The 26,863-nt window shown below is 40.9% G+C and overlaps 1 protein-coding gene across 3 annotated transcripts in view; it reads left to right on the forward strand.

The window, feature by feature from the left end:
- Nucleotides 1-26,863, forward strand: part of USP25 (ubiquitin specific peptidase 25) — a 71,812-nt gene that overhangs the window by 2,228 nt on the left and 42,721 nt on the right. For 2 of the 3 annotated variants that reach the window (XM_026051640.1, XM_026051642.1), the window contains exons 3-4: nt 11,908-12,031; nt 16,807-16,969. The gene's annotated coding sequence lies outside the window, so the exon portion shown is untranslated. The remainder of the gene's footprint in view (nt 1-11,907; nt 12,032-16,806; nt 16,970-26,863) is intronic. The other variant, XM_026051641.1, reaches the window with a different exon arrangement.

A 26,863-nucleotide genomic window follows, 5' to 3' on the forward strand; every position in this document is an offset into this window, starting at 1 on the left:
TCTCTAGCACCCTGCTTCTTTAAAGCTTGGGCTTTTTTTAAGGGATGACTTTCAGCATTCCTTGATCAGAAGCTGCTTTTCAAGCCTTAATATTATTCACACCCTGTATGAAGTGTGCTTAGTTCACCATGGGAAGTCTTGTATTTCCCTAGTGTAGGTTTAGTTTGTTTTTGTCTTTATAAAGACAAAAAGAAACCCCAGATATAGCTAATTTAAAATGTCAAAAAACGCTGTTGTTGAGTAAGTGGGAACTATTTACAACAATCTTAGTTACTTATTAACTTACTAATTAGTTACTAACTTGTCTTAGTCCCCAGTATTGAAGATCTAGTATGACAGTGGAATAATTAGGTGGGTTCTGATGCAGTCTATATTTAATTAGATTTCTTATCAATCCCATTAATAGAAGTGTTTACTTTTTGCCGTCACTTAATAGGCTGTGCAACCTTGTTGAAGATAAGAGGTTGCAAGAGATACAAGAGAGAATTGAGTTTAGCSTGCAGAGCTAATGTAGAGTGGCAGATTCCAAATTGAATTTCAGGCTTTTTGTTTTTATGTTTTGAGGGTGTTGAAGACAGACCCAATCCCTTGACAGCTCTGTAGTTCATTGCAAGTCAGCAGTTAAGAAGTGGGAGCTGATGTGGAAGCAGCAGACAGGCACCCCCTACACGAGCTCCCTAGTCAGGGTGTTAGGTCCTCATTAGCAGCAAAGAGGAGCCCTTGGCCAGCCTAGGTTATGGACATAGTCTGAATCAAAGGCACCTTGGCTCACTCGGCTTCTTCATTTTGGAGGAGATATGGGAAAAGAACTAAGAAGGACAAAAGGCTGCCCCCTTCTCCCTACTTTACCAAGCTCTGGTCATAGGGACCCCTAATCTGAAAAGCAGAGATGCTTCAGTCTTTCTGCAAGAACCTTTTACAGTTCGTGCTCTGGTCTGCTAGATAATAAATAYTTTGTTCACAAGTTCCCATAGGTGGTGCATTTGGAGTGGGCAGGCGGCATGGCCATACAGTTGTAAGCACTGTCATGTAAAAGAATGAAGTGAAAAGTAGGGTATGATTTAGGACAAGAAAATGGAAGAGTGGGCATAGATGGAAATAAAATATTCAGCAATGATAATTTAACCATCATTGTTTCCTCTACAAAAGAAATGCTGTTACCATTTTGAACTGCTGACAGTATCTCACCTCCCAAGTTTATTTGAATTCTTTTTACTAATTCACATAAATATAGTTAATATATTAAGATGATTTTACCTTACAGTTACCTTTCCTTACTGTTTAATCATACACAGGAATTTGCAATTTATCAWGTTGTGAGTAGTGCAGATATGCAGTCCTACCAAGTTTTAAGTGATCCAAAATGGGAGTAAGTTTAGCAGGTAAATATAAGAACTGTTTTTTTTTTCTTTTTTTTTAATATCAGGACTTTTATTTATATATATATATATATAAAAATATATATATATATGCGCCAGAAAAAAATCACACCACTTAGAGCTGTTTTTGAATATATGCTCTGCATAAAGATTTATTTGATATATTCTGTGGAGTTGATCTTTTTTTTTTTAAAGATGGTTCATGGGCTAAAGGATAAAATAAATGCATATCTAGCAGCATGTCTTACCTTTAAACTGAGCTGTTAGGCTGCCTTGTGCACGGTATCTTCAAAAACAGGCAGTGGCCATTTAGCTGCTTGAGCACTAACGTTGCATTCACGGTACAAGGAAGTCCAAGCTGCTGAACAGAAGCAGGGTCTTTACCTGCTTTCTAGAAAGTAGTAACAAATGCAGTATTTCAGTAGTTGCAAAAAGACTTTGCATAAAGATATAATCCTCTCTTAAAATTCAGGTTTGACTTGCACAGTCCGTGTTACTCATGACAGCTGCCTCTTTGCCCGTTCAAAGCAGCACGTGCAAGCACCTCCCAGGGCAGCTTTTTCATGTTGAGAACAGTGCATAGGTTGTTTGATCTCTTTGCAAAGTGGTGGTCCCCTCTCTTTTCATATGACAACCTGTTAGTGAGAAAAGTATCAAAAATATCAGGGTGTCAGTATAAAGGGATGCACCTTTTCAACCACTATTACCTTAATGTTGCTAATTGTGTAAGTCTTGGGCACAGCATTCAGAGGAAAACAGGAGAAGGAAGTTTAGYGGTGATCTTCAGTATTTGCCCTTGAACATTGTTTCCCAGAAACTACATTGAATACAAATGAAAAAAGAAAAGGTTTCATCTGTGGTTGCAGAACAGAACTATTGCATTGCTAAACATGTATGAGTTTCCCTTTCTTTACTTGAGAAACTTGCAGAACCCAGTTGTAGGGACAAAAAACAGCAGAAAGCTGCTCCTMATGTCTCGCCTGAATCCCTATGGCTGCTGGTTGAGCTCTGCAGYCTGTTTTGCTTGGGTGTCGCTGGGATGTCCCTTCATACCTTGCGTCTTAGCGGGAGACAACTGTCTGCCATGACGTCCCCCCTTTTCTCAGCTTCAGGCTAAGCAGCCCCATTTTTTCCGTGACTTTGCTCTTATTTTCTATACCTGTTCCCACTTTGTTTACTCTGTTACACTTTCCCCTACCCCCTGTCCGTTTCTAACCCAATTTGGCCTGCGGGATAGTCCTTTGGGACCCGAGTCTGGATCCTCATGGATGGTTCTGCCTCTCCCTTGAACTGCAGCAATCAAAATGAGAACAAAGACTCCAGCTGAGTCTTAACAGTGTTAGGAAGACGTCTGTGTAATATACTGTATATCAACAGAATTACACTTTTTATTTACTTTAATGATATAATGATGAGAATGGCAGGTTGAACATAACATCAGTTGTAGCTCCCAGATCCTTTCTGGCACAAGTCCTCSTCAGGCCTCATTCTATAGTGTCTTCTGTCACCGTAGCCAACTCATATACCCCATGAGTCTTCGCAATCCTCCCTTCTGTTTCAGGGATGGTTTATGTCCTCTCCCATCCTGGTAGGTGGGACTCTCTCCAGCTGCTGTGGCAGGGTCCCTGCTGCAGAATAACGGGATTCCCGTGCCTGGGTGCCCTCCTTTGCTCTCGCTGGTTCCCTTCCTCCTCTGTTCCACGACTGCCTCTCACCGTCCCAGTGCTCTCAGCGTGAGAACAGTCAGTTCGAGGTGTTACCATCCTAGGACAGTATAAGAATGAAGTGCAGCTGAGATGAGGAGCCTCCTTGAACATAGTCAAGGTGAACATTTGCTGGCTCTTTTGTTGATAGAAAGGTTTTATCAGAGCAGTTTGGTTTCACTAAGCCACTGGGGGGTTGTGCTGTGTCCTCGCTTCTTTCAGCTTTTACCCAACCAGGCATGAGTAGCATTCTTTTAAATCGAGACTAGGAACTCAATCCCACTGTGAGGTTTAACATCACAGAGTAGACCATGAGATATAGAATCTTGCTTAGCTCTGCTAGTAATGAATAAAAGTGATGTAATCTTAACAATTATTTTCCCCCTTCCTTCCTCCCCCTTCCCATAATGTTGGTGTGTTGAAATTACAGTCTTGCTGTTGGCATTGCAGACTTGGCAGGTATCCGCCGAGCCCATCAGGCTTGCCCCTGCATTTTCCTTCGCCTGTGCCAGCAGTTGCATCACTGTGGTTGTTTATTGCCCATCCCTGTGCTCAGCTGCTGCTTCACATCTAACTCCTCAGGCCGAGTTTTCCAGCCTGTTTATGTTTGAAGTCCCTACCTTCTGCTCCTCCTTGTTCAAGTAGCGAGTCGATTACGCTGTAATTATTCTAATGACAAAGGCAATTGCCAGCAAAGAGTTACTTATTCAAATGATATAAACGTCCTGAATAAGCACACTGAATAAGGTTTTTAAGAAAAGAAGGTATATGCACACATGYATACACACACACAATGTAAATATGTGTGTTATATATACCTGTAGATGTATCACAAGTTTCAATGTATAGCTTGCTTTTCTATAGTTACAAGGAATACTAAGCTCTCTGAATCTTATGTACCAGAGGCATACATTGTAGTTTAATGTGTAGTAAGACAAAAATACTGCTGTTAGTAGCAATAACAGCTTATTAATTCTGCTTGATTAATTAATCTGCCTAAAATGAATTAATTTAGCCTGAAATTAAATTCAAAATAATTTTAGTTGAATAAACATCATGAATGTGGTTAGCCAGACTGTTTTGATCAATTTCTTTGTCAATTCATAAAAATTGTTGTCAGAAATTGATTTTTTTTTATTTGTTCTGTAGTTATAGCTTAAGATAAAAAATGCAAACATCTTAACTGTTTGGTTTGTGCTAAGAGGTGCCTTTATGAGGAAAAGCCGTTGGGAACTACAGAGTTCTTCAGCCTAAATGAGAGAGGAATAACAAAATCAATATGTGTAAGTTAAAACATGAAAATATAAAAAATAAATTTGGAAATGTGGCATTGTGCTTAATACTTTTGTGAGTGGCATCCTTCAGTCAGTCCCAGGAAGCTTGGTGGACAAGAAATGATGAATCTATCTTTATAAAAGAAAATGAGCAAAAGAAAAATCTATTCCAACCTTATAGGTATGTCTCATTATTTATCAATCATTCGAGTGCAAATCCTCCCTCCTGCAACCCTGATGTTCAGAACTTGAATAGAGAAATCAGTGGGTCAAATGGGATATTTCAGTAGATGCTTTTTGTGGATGAATTCCATTACTGTCTGGTGTAAAATAAATACTGGCATAGGCCCTACAGAATCCCAGAYGTATTTAAAAATCTAGTTTAGGGTTGAATTAGGACTGAGGGTAAACAAGCGAGTAGGACAGAGGATAAATGTCGGGAGTAGGACCGAGAAAAAACATGGAAGTACCGCTGAGGATACACACAGAAATAGGACTGAGGGTAAACATGGAAGAACCCTTGGATACAAGGGTAACAGTGGGAGTAGTAGTGAGGGTAAAAATTGGCAGTAGGACCGAGAGTAAACAGGAGACTAGGACTGGGGGTAAAGACCAGGACTTGGACTGAGTGTAAACATCGGAAGTACTGCTGAGGATAAACATTGGGAGTAGGAGCGAGGGTAAAGGGGGAAGTAAGATGGAGGATAAACACGGAAGTACCACTGAGGGTAAATATTGGGAGTAGGATTGAGAGGAAACATTGGGAATACAACCAAAGATAAACATGGAAGTAGGACTGAGGGTAAATATGGAAGTACCATTGAGGATAAATATCGAGAGTAGGATTGAGGGCAAAAATGGAAGTACCGCTGAGGGTAAACATCAGGAGTAGGACTGAGGGTAGACATGAAAGTACCACTGATGGCAAAAATCGGGAGTACGATGGAGGGTAAAGACAGAGGTACCACTGAGGGTATAGAGTGGGAGTAGGACTGAGGGTCAACACGGAAGTACCACTGAGGGTAAACAGTGGAAGTAGAAACGAGGGTATACACAGAAGTACCACTGAAGGTAAGCATTGGGAGTAGGACTGAAGGTATACATGGAAATACCACTGAGGGTRAATACTGGGAGTAGGACTGAGGGCAAACACGTAAATACCAATGACTATAAATAGTGGGAGTAGGACCGAGAGTAAATATTGGGAGAAGGACTGAGGGTAAACATAGGGAGTAGGACCGAAGATAACCAGAGAAGTACCACTGAGGGTAAACATCTGGAGTAGGAAYGAGAGTAAGCAGGGAAGTACTACAGAGGGTAAACATCGGGAGTAGGACTGTGGGTATACAAAGAAGTACCATGGAGGGTGAATATTGGTAGTAGGACTGAGGGTAAATATTRGGAGTAGGAGCGGGKGTAAACACAGAAGTACCACTGAGTCTAAACATCTGGAGTAGGACTGAGCGTAAACACGGAAGTACCACTGAGGGTAAACATCGAGAGTAGAACTGAAATCATGAAGTCTCACTCAGGGTAAAAATTGGGAATAGRACTGAGGGTAAACACAGAAGTACCACTGAGGGTAAATATCAGAAGGACGGAGGGTTTACATTGGGAGTAGGACTTAGGTTAAACATGGAAATAGAACTGAGGGTAAACACAGAAGTACCTCTAAGGCTAAACATCAGGAGTAGGACTGCGAGCAAACACGAGAGTAGGACTGGGAGTAAGCATGGAATTACCACTGAGGGTAAGCAYTGGGAGTAGGACTGAGGGTATACACGGAAGTATCACTGAGGTTAAACGTCAGGAGTAGGGCTGAGTGTAAACACAGAGGTACCACTGAGGGTAAACAGTGGGAATGGGACTGAGGGTAAATATGGAAGTAGGACTGAGGGTAAACACTGGGAGTAGGACTGAGGGTAAACAGTGGAAGTACCACGGAGGGCAAACATTGGAAGTGCGACCGAGGGTAAACATGGAAGTAATACTGAGGGTAAACATTGGGAGTAGAACCAAGGGTAAACAGGGAAGTACCACTGGGGGTAAATATCTGAAGTAGGACTTGGGGTATACACAGAAGTACCACTGAGGGCAAATATTGGGAGTAGGATAGAGGGTAAACATCGGGAGTACCACTGAGGGTACACATTGGAAGTAAGACGGAGGGTAAACGTGGAAGAACCACTGAGGGTAAATATTGGGAATAGGACCAAATGTAAACATGAAAGTACCATTGACTGTAAACTGTGGAAGGAGGACTGAGAGTAAACATCAGGAGTAGGACTGAGGGTAAATCATGAAGTCTCACTCAAGGTGAAAATATGGAGTATGGCTGAGGGTAAACATGGAAGTACCACTGAGGGTAAAAATTGGGAATAGGATTGAGGGTAAACATGGAAGTAGCACTGAGGGTAAACATCTGGAGTAGAAACAAGGGTAAATATAGAAGTACTACAGAGAGTAAACATCGGGAATAGGAGTGTGAGCATACACGGAAGTACCACTGAGGGTTAATATTGGGAGTAGGATAGAGGRTAAATATTGGGAGTACCACCAAGGGTAAACATGGGGAATAGGACTGAGGGTATACATTGTGAGTAGCATTGAGGGTCAACACGGAAGTAGCACTGAGGCTAGATATTGGGAGTAGGACCAAGGGTATACACGGAAGTACCACTGWGGGTAGAAAATTGAGCATAGGATCGAGGGTAAACATCGGGAGTAGGACGGAGGGTAAACACAGGAGTACCACTGAGGGTAAACATCTGGAGTAAGAGCGAGGGTAAACAGGGAACTACTACAGAGGGTAAATATCAGGAGTAGGTCTATGGGTATACACAGAAGTACCACAGAAGGTAAATATTGGTAGTAGGACTGAGGGTAAATATTGGGAGTAGGACCGAGGTTAAACACAGAAGAACCACTGAGTCTAAACATCTGGAGTAGGACTGAGGGTAAACATGTAGGTACTCCCTAGGGTAAACAATCGGAGGTGGACCAAGGGTAAACATGGAAATAGGACTGAAGGTAAACACCGAAGTACCACTGAGGGTAAACACAAAAGTAGGACTGAGGATAAACAGTGGGAGTGTTCTGGAAAGGCTTTTGAGACTGTCTCCCATAATATCCTGATAGGAAAGGTCTGAAACTATGGTCTGGACCGGAGGACAGTGATGTGGATTTAGAGCAGAGTGGATAGCAGAGCTCAGAGGGTGGTGATAAATGGGGACGAGTCTAGTTGGAGGCCTGTGGCCAGTGGTGTACCGCAGRGGTCAGTACTGGGCCCGGTGCTGTTCAACTTGTTTATCAATGACCTGGACGAGGGCACGAAGTGCACCCTGAGCAAGTTTGCAGATGACACCAAGCTGGGTGAGTGGCTGACACTCCGGAGGGCTGTGCTGCCATTCAGGGGGACCTGGACAGGCTGGTGAGTTGGGCAGAGAGGAACCTCATGAGATTCAACAAGGACAAGTGTAGGGTCCTGCACCTGGGCAGGAATAACCCCGGGCACCAGTACAGATTAGGGGTCGACCTCCTGGAAAGCASCTCCACGSAGAGGGACCTGGGAGTCCTGGTTGACACTAAGTTAACCATGAGTSAGCAGTGTGCCCTCGTGGCCAAGAAGGCCAATGGRATCCTGGCCTGCATCAGGAGGAGTGYTGCCAGCAGGTCAAGGGAGGTGATTCTGCCCCTCTGCTCAGSTCTRGTGAGGCCGCAMCTGGAGTACTGKGKKCAGTTCTGGGCTCCCCAGGACAAGAGGGACGTGGAGCTCCTAGAGAGGGTCTATGATTAAGGGACTGGATYGTCTTTCATATGAGGAGAGACTGAGTGAGTTGYGTCTGTTTATCCTGGAGAAGAGAAGGCTGAGAGGGGATCTAATCAATATGTATAAGTACCTGAAGGGGGAATGTAGGGAGGAAGGGGCCRAGCTCTTCTCATTGGCGGCCAGTGATAGGAAAAAGGTTGAAGCACAGGAAGTTCCATCTCTGTATGAGGAGGAACTTCACTGTGAGGGTGACAGAGCCCTGGCACAGGCTGCCCATGGAGGTTATTGAGTCTCCTTCTCTGGAGGTCTTCCGAACTCGCCTGGATGCCRCCCTGTGCTCTGGGTGTCCCTGCTGGAGCAGGGAGATTGGACTAGCTGATCTCTAGAGGTCCCTTCCAACCTCAGCCATCCTGTGATTCTGTGATTCTTTAATTTATCATCAATCTTGAGAGAAGGGAAAAATCATTATGTTTGCAAAGCAACTAGTTGAAAACAGAACATCTTGCTTTTCAGTTAAAAATCATTTTTTYGTAAGAGATTTTTACAAAACATGAGATTAAAGAAATCACTGCAGGAATTTCAGATAATAGAAGTACCTTTGTATAATTCTTAATCAGACGCTAGGAATGAGACTGTGACACTTGTGTTATGAGTTCTTTTGGGATCTCGTTCTGCTGAGGGTTTGAGACACAGGTAAGCTCTTGCAGCTGAAGGAGTTGCYGTATCAGCATCCCTGTACTGTGATGCTGAAAAAGACTTTGCATCTCCTACAAGCACAGCCAACAAGATCTAAAGTCCTGTTATCGTGCTAGCTTAAGTATCCAAAACATTTTATTTCACGTGGGTTACAAAGTAAAAGCTCAGTTAGTTATCAATGATCATCTGATACTTAGAATTTTTTAAATGGGACAGGAGTAACGGTAGGTGAACCTTCCTTGGCATGAATTAATTACACTTAATCACATGTGGGAGAAGGTCTTTTCAATTTTTTCTCTTCTTTTTTCTTTCTTTTTTTAATGCCAATCAGGGACAATTCATATGTGAAAATAACATTTATAAAGAGAATCCTGTAACATCTGCCCCGAAGTCCTGGCGTAGTGGACGATCTGTTCTGTTCTGAAAGAAAGCTGAAGTCAAGGATTTTGGTTTTTAATTGTAACATAATGTAAATGCTGATAATATGAATGATTATAAAGTTCTGAAAACATAAGGTGAAAGTACAGATTAGTGAAGATTAAGAAGCTAGTGTAGTGCAAAGAAATTGTGTAATTTAATGAAAGTGCTAGTTAGAATTGAGCTTGGTTTTTTTTATATGTGTTTGCATGTGTGCTGGTTTGTATAGCAGTGAGACCCTTTTCTTAGCAGCCAAATCAAAATTTTCAGCTAGTTCATGAGGTTTTTTTGCAAAATACTTTCTGTACAAGGGACTTCATCTTTTAAACTAGCTTTCTTGTTATCACTGTATAAGAGTTTCATCACTCTGAGATGAAAAGAGACTCCATGAAGGAGACTTTCCCTCTGAAAGTAAGTGATCAGAGTAATCCCATAGTTCCATCAGCAGTGTATGTGGCTGTTACATTGAAGTTAAATTGGACTCCATCTTCAGTTGTGACTGCTCTTACTGCCTTCAGAAAAATAGGAAGACTGCAGTGGARATGCAGCACTTACGGGTGAATACGTTCAAGTGGGGAGAAAATAAGACATAAACTAGAATCATTTTCTAAAGCCTACTATGTGAAGCCACACAATGCCATTATTGCTCTTGTCCTTTCTACCCCTGCTCTGCTGTCATGTTGCCATATTTTCCTACAACCAGGGTTGTGGTGGCATTTTAGCCTGACCCTATGCTGTTCTCAACACGACAGCTCAAATATCAAAGTTTCTGTGGGTGTGACTTCTGCTGGGCTTTCACATAATTCCTTCGGTTCTTTTGGAGGAGAATTTCAGGCATCTGAGCTGAAGTATTATTCTGACACGCTGAAAGATCTGAGCTAACTATAAGGGGAAAAAAAAGAATAAAATACACAGTGCTGCTGCTTCGCTGGTAACAGCGTTGTTTCATACTTCCAGATCACTACATTTGTGCAGCTTAAGGCTGCTGTGCCTAAAGGCTCACTAAATTAAACTGAAATTCAACAGAACATCATTGTTATGTGGAAGGGAGGGAAGAAAGTCATGTCCCAAGATGCTGTTGTTGACAGAAAAGTTTCTTTTGTAACTTCTCTTCAGTTTCATTCTTCCCTGAGTAYGAGTGGTCCTGTTTGCTGTTACTACGTAGCTATGGAAATCGTGGTTGTATCATACGTTCAGTATTTTATTTTGGTCCAATGAGAAATATCACAGCCAAGTAAGTCCAGGGAAATAATGAGAGCTGGCTCTGCAGTGAATCAGGCTGTGCAGGAGAGAAGTCAGAAGCTAAAAAGAGAAGTGCTTTGGAGATGAGTTATTGAGCTGGCCTGTGGGAGGAGAAATGCAAGCATGCTACTCATCTCTTTTATTTTTCCTTTTTTTTTTTTTTTTTTTTTTTTTTTTTTTGTGAGCAGCCACCAGTTGTAAATTTGTTTCTCTTTCTTCTGCAGTCTTTTAACTTCTAATGTTCAAGCCCCAGGCTGGAGATTCACCCTTCTCATAGTTCTTTGGGTAAACTTTGCCCTTGGAGGAGGCAGAACGAAAATGGCAGGGTACCAGCACGCTGTGCGTGTCTTTCTGTGTAACACAGTGCACCAAGGTCAGTTATGCATTTTCCCCCTTCTTTCTCTCTGGCTGACCTGCAAAAGGAGATTTTTGGCCCTAGAAATCATGATAGCCAAAGCCCTTGGCWCTTTTGAAAGCCTCTTGCAGCTAGTCGGCTGTCCTGGTGGCCCTGGCCACTTTGGAAAGTATGGCTGAGCCTGACTGAGGAGTGATTACAGAGACAGACAGTCAGTAATGAAGCTCCTATTTACTCAGAAGAGGGAACGTTGTTGCTGTGTCCAGGAAAGAGGGAGGCGCTGGAGTATCTTAGCATCTGATTCRTTAGATGAGTGTTGGAGAAGAAGTAAGAAGTAGGAGTGTTTGTATCCTTGTTAMCATGCTAGGAGCCCACCCAGCATTCCTCACTTACCAAAGCATGGATCCTTATTTTGACTTTCTTTCCTTAATTCTGCTATTTAGATGGGATATTTCCAGTAGACAAATTGGATTTAAATGTATATTTAAATATATTCAGAAAATAAATACGTAAATGGAATAGAAGTAGATTACATCAGGAGCTCTCCCACATGCTACAAAACTACATAGAAGTATTTGACCTACTAATGTACAGCAATATTTATAGGATTTGGGGGTTCTGTCTGTATTTTGGGCAAATTCAGCACACATTTCTCCATCTAGAGGAAGAATAACTATGCTCAGTGAAGATACTTTTTTTTAATGAGAAAGTTGTTTTCATCATGTGTGTCCTGGAAGCAACCAATAATGGTAGCTGAAGTAATACGTTAAAATGCATACCTTTAAAAGGACTTTTAGAAACTATGTTTTATAAATTTGGCCCATAGCTTTATGAAACATAGGAGAAGGGCTGTTTTCAGTCACACCTTAGCAAGAGCAAGCTGCTGAGATTMTTCCTTGGGCTTGAGGTGAAAGGGAGCAGTTTATACAGCTAGACTTTGGAAGAAAGCAGGCCRCAAGGATGGACGTGACCACAGTTTAGCAATCCCCATGGGTTCTGTGTCCTCTRCAGTAAGACTTACCTTTCATTCTGTTTCACTTTTAATTTTGAGAAAGATAGTTTTGCTTTTCAGATGTGATTGATCTCACTGGAGATGATAAAGATGATCTTCAGAGGGCAATTGCCTTGAGTTTGGAGGAATCAAACAGGGCATTCAGGGAGACTGGAATAACAGATGAGGAACAAGCCATTAGCAGGTAAACAAAACAACTTATATAAAGCAGAAATTAAAATTAAAGAGTTGGAGATTGGCCTGTATTGCTTTTTTAATGATTTTAATTTAACAAAGAATAACTTGTTTGTTTTTACTTATGCTACTGATATGCCTGGCTTCAGGATGTTGCTTTAATATACTGTATGTTCTACATTGGAAAATAGTTCATTATCTTTGGGCTAGGAGTTAAAAGTATGCTTCACACCCATGTATTCTTTTTAATATTGAGGAAGTGGATGGAGATGGAGAAGATATGATCGTATTTAAATAGGACCTAAACCTGAAAGTTTTTGTTGGGTATTGGGTAAAAACTGATGAAAACAAAACACAATTAAGAAGCTAATAAAGTCTTGATCTGCTTTTTACATTGTTCATTTTACAATAAGCCTTTCTTATCTCTACGATAAAACTGAGATCGAGAGGATAGTATTGTTGTGTCTTGAGTGTACTAAGAGCAGCCACTATATTTTAATTGATAATCTATGTTATTGTGTTTAACAGACAGACTTTATTATATATTTTAGCCTTTTTAGCTTAAGATTGTATAGACTTTCTTAACTTGTTAGAGTTTGCAAGTTAACTTTTGATTGGATTTGACAATAACTTACAATAACTTTTTACATTGTGCAATTATGTGTAAGTGTAAATATACTTATGAAATACTTGCCACTTGTAGGGCTGTGTGGTAGGTGTTTTGGATTTGGGGCGGGGGTCAGGGGACAGTTTTTCCTCCTCTTTTTCTGCCCAGCGTTTGACTGATTCCATTGTGCTCACTTCACATGAGCCTTGAGGCTTTAGTGTTTTTCCTATGATGGCAAACTATTTCTGAATGATACAAATCTAGGAAATTCAGAATTCCCATGCTGAACCATTTGGTCAGTTTTCTTTTCTTAAGGATTGGATTTCTTTTTTTCTTTTGGTTCTTTTTTTCATTCTAAATCACTTTGTGGTTAACCCTCCCCCCTGAAGAATGCTGGCAGAATGCATGYAAGACTTCTACAAACAAAAAGTACAAGAGAGGTTGTAAGCAAGTGTAAGCAAGTCAAGGTTGTAAGCAAGTGGTTGTAAGCAAGTCTTTGCTTTTGTTTTCTCTAAGTTAAATAAGAAGCAGAAATCAAATAGCTCAAAAGTAAAGTAAGTCAATTCAAGCTTGGAAATCTTTCATTTTTCATAAATTAGGATGTGTGCATATTTAAATAATTTCTGAAACGGAAGAGAATTTTTGTTTTCCCAAAGTTACATGTAGGGATTTGGARCCTGATTTATGTTGATTTTGTCGAAAGTTTCTCAGGGAACCTGCTTGGCATTTTTTGACATGTGTAACTCACGGTGCAYGGATGTCGAATTTTTSCTCCTGAGTATAATAATTGCTTTGTGCTGCTCGGTGGGGACAGATCTGATTACTGCACTGCAGTAGTTACCTACTGCTTAGGTGCCGAGGAGTGCAGCTGAAATGCCCAGGAGAGTGCTGGCGAAATACCTTGTGCTTGGCATTTCTGAAGCTTTCAGTGTTTCCTCTTTAAATGTCCCAGTGATATGTTTGTTCAGTGGGTTTGCTAACATGAAAATAAGTTTTTTCTTGTTACTACTGCTGTTTAGGGTTTGAAGGAGGAGGAGGTTGGCCAGACAGGGGTTCCCCGGGAGGAGCGTGGAGAGCACAGCTGAGGGTGCCCACCGCAGTGTCTGTGTGTGAGCAAGGATACGGGGAGCTTGCAGATGTGCACAACCCCCGGGCATTTTCCTTAAACGAGGATTGCGTGGGGATTCCGTGCAGTGGGAAGCATCATCTGTGCAGCCAGAAGGTGGAACTGGAGAGGGAGAGGGGTAGGGTTGGCGGGACTTCTGGATGTCCAGCTGGAGGACAGCCACGACATGCAGATGTTTTCCACGGGTTTTTGTTTTTGTTTTTGCCGAGTAGGCTGCCAAAGCGGCTTCCTTTCCGTTGGCTGAGCTTCCTCAAAGGGACGTGGCTCAACCCCAGTGCTATGGCCTGACTTTGCCCCTAGGTTTATTATACTGTCTGGCTAACCCCGTGCACGGAGCTCTGGAAAGSTGCTTGGCTCTGCCCAGCTTGTTACTGACAGAAAGAGGTCCCTGATCCCCAGGCAAGGGGGGCTTTAACTACCTAACCTTCAGCTGCAAGCCGTGCTCTTAGGAGGATTCCCCAGGAGGCCGTGGGGGCCTCTCGTCCCGTGAGGCCGGAGACACGACCTGTCCCGAGAATGGGTTCTGGCCCTGCTGCTAGTGATTCCTCCCGTGTTGGTGGTGTTGAAGAGTGCGTTCTGGCTGCTTGATCAGGACTGCCAAATGCTGCGCTGACTTGCGGGAAAGGCACTCGCTTGGTTGAAGAACACCACGTTAGTAAGTGGGCTTGGCTAAGACAGCTTCTCCAAGCACGTTGTTTGGGCTGCGGTGACACCCCAGTGGGGAAGGGGAGGTACCTGCTGCACCGGGGAATACATTCCTCCTAGTGGGCAGCTTTTGAGCCGATCATTAGGTTCCCCTTTAATATGCTCCCTTTATTCTAGAGTGCTTTACAGCTATCATGGTAGCTGAAAACGAATTTGGGTTGTAAGGTGTGTAGGTATGGCACCTGCTCGCTGAGAACAGAGAGTGTGATAAGGAACCTTTTTGCAGGAAAGAATCTCATGAAGCTACAAGAGCTAAATACTTCATTAAAACATGAAAGCAAAATTAAAAGAGAGTCCTCAAGGAGGAGGAAATCCCTCTCCTGCTGTAGGAAGAAGAAAACAAACACAAGGGAGGAATTTTAATAAGTAAATAAATTGGTAGATGCCACTGTTGTTGGGGTCTGCTTCTGTGTGAGGAACAAGGGCCTGCAGTGGTTTTCTGGCACAGGAAACCAATCTCCCATAGTTAGGTAACTTGGGTACTGCTATTTTTTCTCGTGAGGGTCCCAGCTTTGATTTGCAGATGGAACTTAGCAGAACTCTGCTGGAAAAAAGCTGCCTAGAAAAATGTGTTGGCCATCTTCTCCTCTGCTGTACAAGCAGCCTCATCTACGTGCAGTAGTTCTGTTAGAATATCAATCTGTGTTCTGATCTCTCAGAGCCTTTCAGTTTTAAAGTTCCCTTCAACTTACTATGGAGTTTAGATCATTCTTTGTGGATGAGAAGTTAATTTAAGTATGTATGGCATTTGTTTTGAATTCATTTTTAATGTCATCATCAGCTAACTTGTAATCTCAGAGCAATTACGTTCGCAATGATAATGTTACCTTCCCAAGTCTTAAATGGCCAGTGTGAACGAGTCTTTGTTTACCACTAAAGGCTTAGGTTGCCTCACTGCTCATAGTTTGAAGGTGTCAGGGATCTCTACTGAAGGGCAGTAAGAGAGCACAAAGTCTTCAAAAATTAAATATGCAATTTCCATACCTTTCGGAAGATGTGCTGTTTACAAAAATCAAAGATCAAAATTTTGAAACCGAATAATCCAAGGATAACTTCAAGTTTTAGATTCTTCCAAGATTTATTGTAACAAATGTATTTATACTGACTGCCTCTCAAATTCTGAATGTTCTTGTTTAAAATGCATAATAAAAACAAAGCCGTATGTTCCCCGAAGCAGTTGATCTTCAGAGTTCTTGCAAGTCTTGTAAAACGCCTTTTGTTAATTTGAAGGGACAGTTTGAAGCAGAAATAAGCAGTTGGGAAGCAGTGATATGTGACATACCACCTATCATGTCAGACTGTGCAGACAGATGCTTGCCATGTAACTCCACAAATGCTCTGTGGGTGAACGTGGCGGCTCAGTAGCAACTCAGCCAGTTGTATAATAGTCTGAATGGCATGGGACAGTCACCTTGTCCACTGTCCCCAAGCCAGACAGATTTGCTTCTCCGTCAGAGCATTCTTTCTATGGCTTTAATGTACCCATGTGCACCACGCGATGTACCCATCTTCGTATTTAGAATAGGTGGCTACCACAAATGACCATTAAGAGGTCCTTTGTCGCCAGACTAACGATACACGTTTAGGTAGGGACACGGTGTTGAGTGGAGCTGGGCTTTGGGAGTGTAACACCTATTGGATCTTCCTGCCATGTGAAGTGCAAACTTTCTGCCTAAGTCACGTAGCAAGAGTTTTCCTGCAAGCAGCGTGGTGTGCAGTTAAGTTGTAGGGTGACAATTTTAATGTTTGGGAGAGGGGGGTGTATCCGTGGTTCATAAAGTAATTACTTGCCATGTAAAGCAATTAGTGCAGTGCTGTAAGACGCAGAAAACGAAGTGAAGAGCTGGGTTCCTTTTTTTTTCTGAAAGTTGCCTAGTTGACTTTGGTCTCCTATCAGGCAAGTAAATATCAGTTAGTTTGTGCTTTACATAGAACTTAGAGTATCTCTCTGTAGGTGAAAACCTTGCATGACATACTGTAAATATTGCCTCAGTTATCTTGTCCATTCTATTTGACTCTGGGTCTTAAATGATTGACTTTTCATAGACATAGTTCTTGTGTCTAGTACTCTCAGAGAAGAATTTTGCTCACTCACTCACTCACTCACTCACTCACTCATTCACTATTACTCTTTTTGAAAAGATAACAGAATTACTACAATACATCTGCAAGTAAAGAAATCTTATTTCTAAAAAAAAAATTGCACATATATCTGCTTTAAAAACAAGTTCAGCAAAAAAATCAAATGCTATAATTATGATGTCTGCATCATCGCTAACCAAAGGTGTTTTAAAATGTCTTTTTGCTTTTTTCTTTCTCACATTTTTCCCTCCCTTCTCTTCTGAAGAGTTCTAGAAGCCAGTATTGCAGAAAATAAAGCAAGTTTAAAGAGGACACATCCAGAGGTGTGGAGTGACTCTCCAAACCCTTATGATCGAAAGCGGCAAGACAACTGCCCAGTAGGATTGAAGAATGTTGGCAACACGTGCTGGTTTAGTGCTGTTATTCAGGTAAGAACATTCTTGATTAAATATGTGTACCCTTGCTTGGATTCGCTGTTAGGAGAGTTATCCTAAGTAGGTAGCATCTCAGTTTTTTTTTCCTGGGAAGTTTTGGCCACTGAACGAGGCACGTTTGAGCATTACTTATTTATTGCATATCTGTCATGTTGAAGGCAAAGAGTTGAGTCTGTGGACATCCTGAAAGACTGCAACTCATGATGACTTCAGGGACAGTCGTGGATGCCTAAAAACCTGTGAAAATTGGATGTGGAACAAGCTTTTAATATAAAAAGTAACAACAAGCAAATGATTGAGAGAAGGTGGCTGACAGTGCAGGTAAAGGAAATGGCATTCCCTCAGTTGTGGAATACTTACCTAAAATAGCTACAAGGAGATATTTGGCAGAGTATGGTGAAAAAAAAAGTAACGAGTAATAGAGAAGAGGATTTGAGGTAGAGGAAGTGAAGGGAGTGAAGGGCTTATGTGGATGCACTTGTATCTGTTTAGGGATTACTTTACCCATTACAACCAGTTCTAGGCTGTGTGTGTGTATATATATATATAGACGTATATATATAAAACTGACTGCTGCCTTATAAGAATAGCTTAGTTCAACTATCTATAAAGGATTTCTGTTTCGCTTAAGTAGAAGRAGCCATTTCTTTAAGGAATATGTTTAATGGGGAAATGAGTGAGTGCAGATATGGCAACTTGTCTAGTGAAATCTGATGTAATATCAAGCATTCTTTGTACATAAACTTTATGAATGYTTCTCTTGAGAGAACTGTTTCTTTTTAAGCAATGTCTGTTAAATATATAGACTTCTGTGGATATCTTCTAAAGTCTCTAAATCCACGGAAAATCTTGAATGAAACCAAAATGTGATAGGAGGGATTTTTCTTCTTTTTTTTTTTTTTAATTTATGAGAAATAAATTCAGCATATTGTAACTCTTGATACAGTCTGACATTTTGAGACACAGTAAACTAAATATTTAATAGCTATTTTCCACAAATTGCCGTCAAGATGAAACACTTCAAATGATAAACTTATCCTGTTATTTTCATAATGGTGGCTCTTCAGGCGCAGGCAAAGAGTTCATTCAGTTCACTGCTGTTTCTAACACTTAAGGAGTTCTTCTAATGCTTAAGGAGCAGTACAACAAGATAAGTATGTGTGATACTGCTCTCCTCAAATATTCCTAAGCCTCCAATTACATTGGGCTCAGGAGATTTCTTGGTCTTGTTGTAGTTTGTTTAACTAGTAACTCTCTGTGGACCTTCCTTTTAAGTAGTTGTCTSTCCTTGAACCCTTGCGAATTGATTATGTCTGTAGGGTCCTTTTTTTGGGAACTGTGAGGAATTTCTGTTTCAACATGTTGGTGGTATCTCTTCCAAGGTGATGCACTAGTAAAGTACTCAAAATGTGGATGAGTTAGGAATTCAGGGGGCACTCATAGATGTGTTTGAGACTCTTCAGGAAAGACAAGTATGATGGCAAGGAAGGTGGTCACCCCTTATAGGAGGAGGCAGCTCAAGTGTGTGCAGTATCTGCATGGGAGAAGGTGAGAGTTTGTGCGTCGGGATCAGRGGAGAAGAAGTTGGTAAAAATGACACTCTGGCCAGGCTGTTGCATACGGTCTGATCTGCAAATCCTCTGGGTGAGGATTTGGACAAAACTTTCTTTGAGGAACTTGAGGAGGTTTGTGTGAAGGACTGTCATAACCACCCTGACATCTGCTTGAAGGGCTACACAGCAGGATGCAAGTGGAGACTGCTGGAGAGCACCAGGGGCAGCTTGCTGGTGCAGGTGCTGCATGGATCATCCACGGGTGATGTTCAGCTGCCTCTGCTGTTCCCTGAGAAGGCAGAACKGCTTGTGGTTGCAGCAATACAGCTAACCCTGCCTGGAGTGACTGGAAGAGTGCAGCCCAAGACGTGAGGGGAGGGAGAAAAGGAGACCAGCAGAGCACACCCCGGGCCTCAGGAGAGCAGCCAGTGACTCGTCTAGGAAACAGGGAGGTGGAATCCTGCGGGAGATGGTGCTGAAGGGCACAGGAGCTCAGGGAAGCTGGCAGCATCCCCCACGTGCAAGAACTGTCCCTCCCAACACTCAGGAGAACAGGCAGACACATCGGGAGACTGGCTTGGCCAAGCGGGGAACTTCTGGCAAAGCACCAATGCAAGCAGCCAGCGCAGGGTACGGAAGGGCTGGGCTGGGCTGCGCRGGGGCATTTCAAAAACACTGCCCCRCCACGAAAGAAAGCATGAGCTCAGCTGCTATTGAGGCCTGCAAGGGGCATCCAGCACAACAAGAAGAGCCTTTGCTGCTCTGCCAGTAATAAAATGCTGAGCAAGGAGAACATGGGCCTGAGGCTAAATAGAGCAAATGATTTAGTGGCAGGGGACTCAAATAAGGCTAAGGTACTCAGCGCCTTCGTTGCTTCTTGTCTTCAGCAAGATCACCCTGTATGCAGGTAGAGACAGGATTCAAGTAGGAACGGTGGATGAGGATTAAGAGAGAGATTCCTTGAGAGAACTTGGCATTCGCATGGATGCTTGAATTTTAAGTTTTTTTAGGTCTTTATTCTTGAGATTTGAGAATATTTTCCTTGTTCACCCCCTTCCTTTCCCAATTCCCTCTCCCTGTGCTTTCTCCAGTAGCAGACACATTGTCTCAGTGCTAGCGTAGAGGCAGATGTCATTTCTGTGAAGACATAGCTTTGCAGAGCTATTTCCACTTCAGTGCTTTTACCTCTTCTGTTGTTTTTCTCTAATCAGCTTTTCCATTCCAAAGTCCTTCCAGAGTCTCCGGAAGACGGATTTTATGTGTGTATTTCTGTAAACAAAATTATTTATTGATAGAAAAATGCAAACATTTCAAGAAATATTTTCTAGGGAACTTGAGTTTTAATTTAGTAACCATAGAGATAAAGAACAGGCAAGGGAATATATAAATCTATGCGAGCTATGATCTCATGTTATTTATACCCAGTGTGCAACTTTATACCTTGAAGGTGGATTATGGGGAAGATGAGCCAGTTCTTATGATCATCACCCTTATTATGTGAAAGTCTGTGACACTTGGAATTACAATGCTTTGACCAAAAAAAGATAATTTAACTTCTATATTTACGTCTATAARGTGTAATTCAAGTAAACCATTTAAAGATTTATTGCTTTAGTTGGTTGAAAATTTAGGCCATTAATATTGTCTGCCAGCCAGGAAGAATTATGTTCCAAACAGCCATCCCAGGAAATTTAATGCATGTTAATTTAGAGCATTAGCTAATACCACACTTATTTATCCACAGGGCAGATTGACTCCTTGGTCTGCGCTGCCTGCAAGCTGTYCTTGCAACTTTTCATATTGTATCAATTAACATTTAGATATTGTAATACGACCTCTGTCAGCCACAATAATGTTTAGTGTAATATAAAGAAAGCCAAATTCTAAAGGAAGTCTTCAATATATGTTGGGAAGTATCTATTTAAAATTGCATGCAATATATTAACAGTTTTCTTAGGTAGTGCGTGTTTTTTTTTCTAATGCCACTAATTATTTGACTTATGTCAACTAACCTTTGACATGTCAAGGGCATGCAGTTCCAAAGTACATTTGCCATAAGTGACTGCAGACGCTAAGAAGATGCAACCATTTCTTGAAATGCTATCCTTTTATCTGTATTTTTGTGCTAGACAAATACACRCATGGAAACTATCCACTTTTGTAGGGAAGAGTCTCCTCTCCTTAGATAGCTCCTAAACAATTTTTTTTACAATACTTATATGTGGCATCATTAGCATCATATTTTTTTCCAATGTGGCTTTTAAAAATCTTTCTCACTCTTGAAGGCTTTTGACTCTATTATAAAATGAGCTAAAAACTGAATTCCCAAGTAAATATGTCCAAATAAAGCATTATGATATAGTGTGTTTGATCCTTGGTAATCTGCCAAGAAAAGAATCAAATCCTTCAAGGTTTTGTTTCCCTTCTCTAGATCTTTCAAGAAACCACACTTTTGAAAGGATATCATCCATATGTGTTTTGCAGCTGTTTATATAAATTAACTTTATAAAGGGATCCCTAAAATTTGAGGTACTAGAATATTTCCAGATTTTTTTTCTTCTAATTCTTATCATTTGTATGTGGTCATTAAATAGAACTTAAGTTATCAAATCCTTAAAAGAATCAAAACAAGAGTATACTATTTGGTGTTTTTTATATTTTGCAGTAGATTTCAGAGGCTCCTGTGTGAAAGATAGCGTCCCATTTTTTTCTCTGTTTTTCAGAGTTTATAATCTGAAAATGCTTTCTAAATAATAATAGTTTTGTGCTTATCAAGCAGCTTTCCATGACAAACTGAAGAAGAATGAGGTCCTGAGGAAGAAGAACTGTAATTCACAGGACAGAGATGCACTAATGAGGGTCTCCTGGTGTTCGCAGGCTTGCTACTTGTGCAAATCGTCTCCAAGCTGTTTTACTTAAGATACTGCACAACAGTGACTTTAGCCTTCTGAGCTCCAAGTAGGATTTTGTCGAAGTACAAAAAGTAGTGCCAGTACTTTGGAAAAGGTATGGGGCAGATGCTGTTGCTGTTGCTAAATTGGTTATTTAGGCAATACAGTCAATGCAGTTGTGCTTTTCTTCCCCACTCCATCCCATACCAGAGAACCAGCTGCAGCTTTTTGTTGGGTCTTATGACTTCGTAAGAGCTTGTCTGGATTTTAGCTTCCCTCCTCCCCACTTTACCAAATGAGTTATCCCAAGAGGACAAATGGGGTGAGACATTTACATGCTATTTTCTCTACAAGTCTGACAGAGTCTGGTTAGTCACTGAAAGAAAAGAGATTTTTGTTTGTTTTTTAACCTAGTGGTTCATGACATACAAAAACAAMTACTAAAAAAATGCAGTCTTTCAGAGCATAATTCTCCTTGGCTGTTCTTTAACTTCTGTTTTTGGCAACCCTGACACCCTGTCTGGCATTCGACTCTGTTGTTTTGTGTTTGCGGCACCTTTCTTGCTTTCCTGGTTGGCTTTAAGATCGGATTGGCTCTTAAGATTTTAGTTTGGAGAGGAAGCAAGTCACCTTGTCATGTGAGAATCAAGCAAGTATTTCCTTTCTGTATTAGTTGCTCAGCTATTGTTCTTGCTATCTTTGAAGCAGTTTGTGACAAGAATCTATCTTCTGTCTTGTTTGTTTTTGCCTATTTGTCATTTTGACTTAAAGGGATCATGATGGATGATGCAGTGTGYGTAGACTGTACACGATTCCCCTGCTTCCCTGGGCAATGCCTCTCTTCCAATGGGAGACTGGATGGTGAAGATATTCCATGGTGCAATCTCTGCTTGAGTAATAGGGTCTCTGCTAGAGTATCGTTCCTTCTGCTGCYTTCTTTGTGGAACAGCCAGAGGGGAGGGAGGATATGATATAGCCAATCTATATAGTTTCATGGAAAGTGGATATTGAAATCGGAAAATTAGGTTCTCCTTCCTCCCATCTCCATGTTGAGTAAAGATCTGTCTGTTACTTCTGCCAACTTTTGTCATCTACTATTCTCTTCTGATGGGATATTTGGGATATTCCTCCTCTTCCTTCGTGTTCTCCCCTATAGGCTCTTGTTTRCTCTCGTTTGCTCTGGTTGCCCTTCTCATTTGTCAAACCGTTACCTTAGTTGTACATAACCTTGAGAAACTGTTTTGAAGGGTTAGAAAACTTTAACATTAGATGATGCCTTTACCTTTTACGACTCATACAATTGCTCATTTACTTAAAATATACTGAATACAAGTGTGCAGGTTTGATTATTAGGTTTAATAGAGAGTAAAAACATTAATTTATTTAGGCATCCTGTTTAACGTTAGGCCGCAAATTCTTTTCGTAAGTCTCATGTATTTAGGCAAAACTTTGTGAGCTTTCACCATGTAAGGAAATGAGTTGGTGGCTATTTTATGTCCTAACATGCCTTTTTTTTTTTTTTTTTCTAGTTTTGAGCATGTAATAGCAGAGTAGTTGGCTGGCGTATGTTAGTATGTGCCAAGGCACAAGTCTAAAATGAATTCTTTTGGAAGCATCTCAGATCATGCTTATCTGCCTTCTGCATTGCAGAAATGTTCCAAGTTTGTTGCTATAAACCAACAAGTGTTCTCTTAAAGTCGCCTGGTAATTCCATAGCGAAGTGTTTATTTAAAACTGTTGACTTAACCTGAGTCTGCTAAGTCAGTTTGACTTTCTCGATCAAACAGTATGAAAGCTGTKTTCCATCTTCTGCCATGTTACACCTAAGCCTTTTGGAAAAACAAAACCTGACAGCTTAAAACTGCGTTTTAGACTTCGTTTTTCACTAGTGTGGAATGCTGAGCTGTTGACTTGTTCATGAATAAAACTGTGCTTTTTGAGATGCTTTTCAAAGCTTTTRAGAGCTGCAGTTGCTGCTCTGTGACTTTGGAAAACCCCAAACATTTTCCTCACCTTTATCACTCTGTACCCAGTGGGGTCATTGTGCCTTAGTTCTAGCATGAGCCAGGCCATGGGCATGAACAGCCTCTAGGGGCACTGCTGTGGAGAGGAAGAGGGAGAGAAAGGAACCTCTTGTATACTTTAATACGTAGATTTGAGCAAGAACTTGCCCAAGTCCCAGATTTTAAGCTGCTTTTCTCTCTTCCTTTCCCTCATCCTTCTACTCGACTTCCTAAAGAGGGTGAGGATTTTCAGTAAATGCTTTGAATGTGCCAGGTTTTCTGAGAGCTGAGGAAAGCAGGAGTATATTTTAGGGGATTTCCTTGTTTTCCAAAGGTACTTTTGTCTAAAAGGTGAAAAACAATATGCAGGCCTACTGTGTGTGTGTTCAGAATATCTCTAGAATTTTCTATAGTCATGTTCAATGCTATGTTTTATGCAAAATATATTTATCAGTCAATTTTCCTTTAGTTTGTCTGCCTTGAAAGTCATACAGGAGCAATTCATATAGCAGTATCCTTCCTGACTGCCTTGTAGCGCTGTGTGATGTATTTGTAGGCTTCAGTATAGGTCTGATGGCTGCATTTAATGCCAGTTATTACTTCTCTATTCTGATAAGCAGGGTTTACTACTTGCCGTGGATAAGACATGCACAAGTGGGTGCGGGGTGGAAAGGAGCACAGTGAGTGAGTGGAGAGGCAGCTCATAGCCCTTCATGGGCTTTCAGTGTCAGAAGAGCAGGTTCAAGACAATGAACCAAAGGATAAAATAACCATTGAAATGAAAAGGTGGGGAAGGCCTTAATGACGAGAGAGTCAAGAGGGGGAGAAATAATGATAAAAGGTCCAAAAGACATGAGGGATGGACAGAAGACTTAGTTGTAAGTGAAGTTGCTTGTTTTTTACAATTCCCTGCTTTTCTAGACACCGATACTGTGAGTGAGGTTGCAGGTGTTTTTAAGTCCCCAAAAAACCTCAGTCAATACTTTGGACTACTTTATTTTGGAATCCTTAGTAATGCTAATGGGGGTAAACAATAAATTCAAGATTCATACTGCTAATGTGTGCAGGGTTTAGCATAGAGCCTGTGCCATTCTGTACTTCCTTTAGTTAAGACTAGCAGAATGAATAAAGAACCCTAGTGACAGCTAGCTAGCTCTGTATACAGTAAAATGTTGATATTGTTGCTAAAGCAAAGTAAGAATGTGAGTCTAATTTGTCATGTTCAGAGGCAACATGAACAGAGGCAATCTGTTCCAAGTAATACACTTAATGAAACGAGCAACATTCTATTTCTGCTTATTTATTTTTAGAACAATAATAATGTATTCGTTTTTTAAGATTGCTCTATGATTACTACACGAAAAGAAGCAGATATGATCTCTGCTTCAGCGCTTYAAAAACAGCATAATTGTGAGACTGGACTTGCATGGAAGGCCCAAGATAGCTTACGTAAATATGGATTTTGCAATGCTTTACTGCATATATAAGCTTCCTGCTTGTGTAAGATCATGTATTAGTTTAATGTCAGTACCTAAAGTACATCTAAGAGTTCTGCTGATCCATGCTTTGCTTCCCTCCTTCATAAGGTTGCTTTCAAGCTCTGCTAAAAATATATCTTGAGATATAGGTTTCTAGCCAAATTAAATCCTCACTAAATTATTCGTGCCAAGACTCRCATTCAAGTGAGTCTTCGTGTTTTTCTTCTGTTAAATCTCAAGCCTTGGCTGGAGAGACTCCCTGTCTTTCTTGCTGCTGACACATTGGTGCTGTCATGCTCATCCACACCAGCAGTGGCTTCCGTGTCCATTGTTCCGGCAGTTCCCTTTGGGAAAGGAGCCCTCCAAAYTAGCATGCCACAGGGATGGAAATGAAGGAGGTTTTCTTGGCGATGGAAGCTCTTGTGAAAAACAGAAGGGCATCTTGAACGATGGCAGCATTTCACGTTGTGCCAGCTGTCTTAGCAGCGTCTATGTGCCATTTTGACTGCTAAGCTTCCTTTGTAAGCAGGATATTTTTTCTTATTTATCACCTTAGTGGATTGGGTTTTCTGCAGCCGTTAAAACAGTCTTTGAATGCATTCCTTATACCTAAACATCATAGCTAATTTCTTGCCAAATGAGAATGTTTGTGGCATCTTGCTGACTGGTTTAGAACTGGTAGTGGAAATGGCTTTAATACCATCAGATCTCAGAGGACAGCTTTGGAATCATTCCTGCCTTCTGAGCTTAGTGTTTACAAATGAAATGGAGGGATGCAGTGCTCCTTAACAAATTGCCTTTTTCTTGAAACGTTTTAGAAAGGTAATCAGTGTTGAAAATTCACCAATTATTACTCAAAAGGCTATTCTTTGTTCTCTGAAGATGGAATTGCATAGAAAATTGCTTGCCAAATAAATGACATGTGTACATTTGTCACTGAAACAGCTGGTTTTAGTGTCCTGTATTTACAGAACGTGAAAGAATCTCTCAAGAGAGCCTGTCTAAAGTCACAAGGGAACATCCTAATAGATCATCTCTTACCTGGGTATAGATGGGTATTTCTACTCATAGAAGTATGATATATAACAAATCATTAATAATGTTAATAACTAATGATTAACAATAATCATTATAATATTTTGCTAACAGAATATTAAAATACTAAATGAACTGACATTAATAATTTTAGAGTAGGAATACTTTTCCTTTAATAGGTTTAATTAATGGAATTAATAATGCTAATTTTTATACTTGCTGTGTTAATGCAACATCACAGTCCATCAATTTTAAGAAGTGCTCCTGTTATTTAGTTATCCTAGATTCTGCCAAGGTCCTTATAATTGATAATCCCAGACGTTCAGGGAGGAAAAGACAGGTAAGGTGTCTTAAGTAAAATTGAGGCTGCTTTTGAAACTATAATTTGTCTCTGTGAGATGTTAAATAGTGGATCAGTGCTGAAGATCATATTTCACGTATTTTACAAAATAATACGAGGATAGGCATTACTCAGCAAAATCACAGTTTTTCCTGTCTTCTGTTTTTGAAATTAGTATTCTACCTTGTTTCCTGCAGTGATATAGAAAATATGTCTGTGTCTTCGCCTTCTACAGCAGATGGAAGCTATAGTACATCTGCTGTTCTTCAGCACTGTTAGTTTGAATTCCTGAAACTGGTATTGCGGTGTGTGGATTGGCTTTTTTTGTTTGTTTGTTTAATATAGTGGGAAGCAGGTATCCTGAAAAAAATGTTGCTTTTCATGATATTTTGCATTGATATAAGTTGGTATTGCAGTGATTCCACCCATTTCATGACTGTGGTGCTTGTCTGCCTGCTTGGCAAGTCATTATTAAACTAGCAGGAAMAAACAGCAAAAATGATCAATTTTCTATCAGTTTAATGAGCTTAAACGAGGCAGACAGTGTGCAGGTTTCTGAAACCCAGGGATGGGCTGCTGAGGAGCCAT

This window comes from Nothoprocta perdicaria, unplaced genomic scaffold, assembly GCF_003342845.1.
Source record: "Nothoprocta perdicaria isolate Ctin4 unplaced genomic scaffold, notPer1 scaffold_78, whole genome shotgun sequence".
Taxonomy (NCBI): Eukaryota; Metazoa; Chordata; class Aves; order Tinamiformes; family Tinamidae; genus Nothoprocta; species Nothoprocta perdicaria.